The sequence below is a fragment of the Silurus meridionalis genome, chromosome 27 (genome assembly GCF_014805685.1).
Source record: "Silurus meridionalis isolate SWU-2019-XX chromosome 27, ASM1480568v1, whole genome shotgun sequence".
Classification (NCBI taxonomy): domain Eukaryota; kingdom Metazoa; phylum Chordata; class Actinopteri; order Siluriformes; family Siluridae; genus Silurus; species Silurus meridionalis.
In genome coordinates, this window is record NC_060910.1 from 1,968,782 (window position 1) to 1,974,847 (window position 6,066).

Sequence of the window (6,066 nt, forward strand, 5' to 3'; positions counted from 1 at the left end):
CAAATCACAGCAGACTTGACAGGACTGAAAGCCTTAATTAAATATTACAAATAAAAATGTCATATTGATACATTAATACCATAATATCCTCAAGGAAAATGTTTTTCTTTCCATTTAACACCCTTGTGCTATTTCCAGTAACTCTCTATTGCAATTATGTGCATTTAAAACAGGAGCATGAAAAATGCTAAAGACACACATTTCCTACATACAGTGAGTTTGATATAATTGTCCAGATGTTCCACCATATATTTTCATTGAAAAATCGTTCATTAGCATGAAGAACAGCTTTACACACTCTCAGCATCCAGACAGTTCATTTCTCCAAAAACTTTCAGCTGAAATACTTCGCTGTGTTTCTTACAAAACTCGCCTAAGATGTTCTTCACTAGATGGACATTTCTTTATGATCCAGTTCATCCCAGAGCAGTTCAGTAGGATTTAGATGTGGTGACTGAGCAGGTCCATGATAGATATCACTCCAGACGTCTGTCTGCTCTCTAAATAACTCTTACAGAACTCAGACGTGCGCTTCAGCTCATCGTCTTGTTGTACGGTGAACTGGGTTCCAATGAACCGCAGTCCAGACGGAGCTGCATGGTGTTGAAGTATGGAATGGTTGCCATGTTAATTCTTTTTACATTCTGGAATAAATATCCATCCTTCCCTGCTACATAACAACCCCAAACCATTAATCTTCCACCTCCATGTGTGACTGTGGGGATGAGGGAGTCTGATCACATCTTCTCTCTTGTTCTCCATCACACATTTGGACTCCACAGAACTTTCTTCCACTCATTTACTGTCTAATTCCTGTGTGTTTCGGGACCTTTACAAAGTTTTTTGCGTAAAAACAAAAGGAACATGTATGTGTCTCAAAAACCATAAACAAATGTCATTCTTAAAAAAATATAATTTGCTCCAATTAATATTTTTTTTATTTAATATTAAATTGTAAATCATTTCAATATACATACAATAATATAATAATTTTAAATGTATTCATTATTTTATATTATTTATAATATGTTGTTATGTTTGTATCATTTTTACCTTTACTATTTTATATTATTATTTTGCTTACCATCAGAGTTATACCAGCTTACGTGTTTTACTATGGGTCCCTCTCTAACCACACACACACACACACACACACACACACACACACACACACACACACACACACACACACACACACACACACACACACACACACAAAAGAATGTGTGTAGTGTTGAGCAACATGAGGGAACTTGACTCATAAAGTATAAAGAATGTGTGTGTGTGTGTGTGTGTGTGTGTGTGTGTGTGTGTGTGTGTGTGTGTGTGGTTATGCAGGCCAGAGCTCAGTGTGTGTTATGAGTTATATAAGAGACAGAGAGGGCGACTGCAAAAACCCAACAAAAAATAGCAAAATTCTAAAAATAAAAAATATAATTCTCCAGTGAAGATAAGACAAGATAATAAAATCTTACAGAGAATAACTGCTAGAGAGAGAGAGAGAGAGAGAGAGAGAGAGAGAGAGAGAGAGGAGGATGGAGAGGGAGGGATAAAGTTTTTTTTATTATAGTGTTATATTTTGTTATTATAATGATTACTGACCATCACCATTAACACTGTTATTAAGAGTAACATTAATAATTACTGATACTGTTGTTGTTTTTTTGTTTTGACCAAAGAAAGAAAGAAAGAAAGAACAGAGTGAATGGAAAAAGAAAGAAAGAAAATGGGCGGGGGACTAAATTGAGCATGGAACAAATAAAGAAAGGTGGGAAGGAAGGAATGGAAGAACACAGTTAATATGAAACAGGAGAGAAAGAAAACTAAGAGCAAAAAAAATTGGTAAAAATGTAATATGAGAGTACAAAAGAAGAAAGAGGGTAAGACAGAGAAAAGAAGACTGGAGAGACAAAGAGAGAGGTAGTGTTTTGAGGGAGGAGTTACATCACAGCCGTTGTTTCCACCGAGGGACGTCCATAAAACCGGTCATTACTGCTTTTGTCCATGTGAACTACAGAGCATCCTGCTGGGGCTGGCACTCAGCCAAAACCCCTGAACCCAACCCTACACACACACACACACACACACACACACACACACACACACACACACACCACTCCCTTTCTGGAACAGTCCGAGTCTTACAACAGAAATTTCCAGAATGCAAAACCCCCAATTTTTCCCATCATCCATATCCCCATCATCACCCACCTGTGTCTCTGCATGTCCCTGTGAAGTGAAGTTTGTCCCTGTAGAAACATCGTAGCCTTGTCTTCTGCTGTCTCCTCTTCACAAATCAACCAGAAACCTTCTAACACCGAACCACTGAAGAGTTTCAATCAGTCACAAGAACCCACAAACTTTCCTTTACCCAGAAGAGGATCTGAAGATCTCTGGAGAACATCTCTTCTTCATCAAGAGGGTGGGGCTGAATCAGGTAACCACATGGTATCGATATCATATCGATCCATCACATCGCATCACTGTTTTTATAAAAATTAACAAATTTAGCATTTAGTTTAACAACACAACAAAAGTATTGGGACACCTGATACCTGGTTCTCCCCCAAACTTTTACCACAAAGTTGGAAGCACACAATTGTACAGGACGTCTTTGGATGCTGTAGCATGAAATTTTCCCTTCACTTGACCCAAACCTGTTCCAGCATGATGAAGCCCCTGTGCACAAAGCCAGTCCATGAAGATATACTTATCCTATTGCACACCTTTGGGATGAATGTGAACACGACTGCACCCCAGGAACCTTCTCACCTACACCAGTACCTGGCTTTACTATCACCCTTGTCGCTGAATGAATCTTCACAAATCTCCATAAAATCTAGTGGAACATCTTCCCAGAAGAGTGGAAATGGGGACTAAATGTGGAAAAGAAGCACAAAACAATCTTATGCTCAGGTGTCCACAATCCAGACAGTTCATTTCTCCACAACATTAGATGTACTGTGAAACACAGTGAAGGTTACGGTCAACAACGACATCACCAAAACCTCCAACATTGACGAGGGGACCAGTGAAATTCTTATCAGGGAAGCTGTTAACAGACCTCCAGCCACACTGAAGGAGCTGAATGAATATGTGAGAAGCTTTTCTCGCTCTCCCTGGATGTTATAACAACCTTCATTCTTGTGTATTATGGTGTGATTAGACCAAGGTAGAAGTTTTTTTGGGTCCAACTCTAATAGATATTTTTGGTGCCACAACCAAGGCAGCTTTTTACCCCAAAAAAACATCTAAAGGTGAAGCATTAACCGTGCAATTAATGCAGCATGCATTTCTGTTTGACCTTTTTTTTTATTTATTTTTTACTTTCTTAAAAACGTAAATAAATAAATATAAAAGGCAAAATTAAAACATAAAACACACATTTATTCACAACGTCCTTTCTTTACTCAGATGTGAACTTTTTTTAAAATAATTTTCACTAAACATATGTTTTCGTCTCAAATCATGCACCAAAAACCCACTTGACGCGCACATCCGGCAATTAAAACCGCTAAATATAGCTAAAGTTTTGTCTCCTGATGAATTACGTCATTTAAAACTCCACAATTACTTCAAAACAAGAATATTTTGTCTTCATGCTCTACGTTGGGTGTGATTTCGCTAATAATAAATATACATTGGCATAAAGCATCCATATTTATCCATGCACATGTTGATTAGAGTATTAAAACCTTGAAAAGTATTAAATGTAGCTAAAAATTAATTGGCATAAAAATGTGCGATGAGTTAACTTACGACAATCATGTGATTAATCGCAATTAAATATTTTACTCAACTGACAGCCCTAATTTATACACATGCAATGGAGTTTGTATAGTGTTGAACATAATGTTTGATAAGTCACACCTAAGCAATTAGCAGACTGTGAATCTTCATGAATAACTTAATGAGAAGCTAATTAGCTATTATAACTAGTTTTTAAACATTGCTAAAACAATATATTTTCATTTTCTTTTGTCCGAAATAAAAATAGCAGTTTAAGCCTCAGTTATTAGATCCAGAACCCCAATCAATGAAACACTTTTCGTCACCCTGGACAAAAACTGTTGTGGACACCTGATTTTTTTGTACTATCTTTTTTAAACATTCAATTCCACATTCAGCCACAAGGGTGTTAGTAAAGTCAGGTACTGATGTAGGTGAGGTGAGGAGGCCTGGGGTGCAGTCAGCATTCACATTCATTGTTCAATAGGGTTGAGATCATTGCTCTACAGATTGAGAGATCTTCCAGTCCAAACCATATAAAGCAGATCTTCATGGAGCTGTCTTTGTGAGGAGGGGGATTGTCATGCCGGAACAGGTTCTCCTAGTTCAAGTGAAAAGAAAATGACATTCTACTGAATCCAGAGACTTCCTATGCGATTGCTTGCCTCCAAGTTTGTGCTAATAGTTTGGAGAAGAACCACATATGGCTTTTGTCTATGTAGCATCTTTTAAACTACTATTCAGAATACCAATCAGTTAAAGCTAATTATTGCCAACTTTTGTCCAAAATTATACTACACTAATACGTTTGAGGGGAATATGGTTCTATATGGAAACTTCTCTAACTCACTCAAATATCTAAGCTAGATAGATCTAACTATCTTCTTACTTAAAGGGTTAGATATAGAACAACTAAGAGCTCTTGAGTTTGTCCCTAAATAAAACAGAGGTTACCCTCAGAGTGTCAGAAAGCACTTGAGAAGGACAGCTAAGAACCCTTGACTACCCAAAGAACCTTTGAGTAGCCCTTCTTTCCCATAGTGCACTTAATTTCACACTGCAGGTTCAACTTTACGGAAGTGGAATGAGGCTCATAGTCAGAATCTTCCACAATGTTCTGCAGACAACAATGGAAGCCACGAGACCCTCTTGCATTCCTCTAGGGTTGTTGGCAGGATTTTTTTCTCTTTGAGCCTCTAGCAGACATTATCCACCCCCTCTGCTCTGTCTACCTCCCACTCTTTCTGTCTTTCTCCAACACCCCCTTCCTCTTTTCCTTCATTCCCTCACTCCAGCTCCATGAGTCAGGGATTTCCCCTCCCCCGTTCTCTCGGTTCTTTCTCTGTCTGTCTCTCTCTTCAGCAGTGCAGACCCCTTCACCTAGGCCTCCAGGAGTTGTGCTCCAGTTGTGGTTCCTTCTCGGTTCTCCTGTCGCTTACTGGAGATGGATGGTTGCACGGGTTGACTTGCATGATCACGTTGCCTTATGCACTTTCCACAACAGAGGACTTCAAAGTTACAGATCGTGTTTTAATGTACTCAACGAAAGATTTATTTCAGATCCCATTTGAAAACACTAAACGAGGAGATTGTAAGTCCTCATGCATGCGTTTAAAGCTAAACTACAGAACTTATAAAACCGTCACAATAATACAGTGGTTCAATTAATTCTAAATCAATTACCAACTAACCAACCAACCAACAATCAACCACTGGTTAAACCACCAATTAAACCATTAATTACACTCTGAATCACCCCCTAAAAACACCAATGAAACCACCAGTTAATCCACCAATTAAAAAAAACAAATAAACCACCAGTTAAATCATCAAATAAACCAAAAATGAAACCTGCAATCAATCCACCAAATAGACCAGCAATTAGACCACTAGACAAACAAATAAATAAACCACCAAATAAACCACCAGTTAAACGTGACTCTTGGAAAGCACTGACCCTGGAGACTCCATCCATACACATTAAACATCTCCATGCAGAAAACATCACCATATTAGTAATTATACATTGTTTTTGTTTGTTTTTTTCAATTGGTTATTAGTCTTAATTAGATGTGATTAGATCAGCTTTTGGTGTACAAGTCAATGAACACTTATACACAATACAGCGCTAGAAACACCTACAAAATGAGTAAAGTCTTACACATACGTACACATGAAACGTCTCACAATCGTCTAAGTTGTAAGATCACAGCCAGGGCTGGAAAACGGTTATCTAGTTTTAATTGCTTCTGAAATGTTAACTATAAACCATGATAAAAACAATGTTGATGGTGATGATTCACTCAGAAGGATTGTTTTGCTGCTCTGCAGACGTGA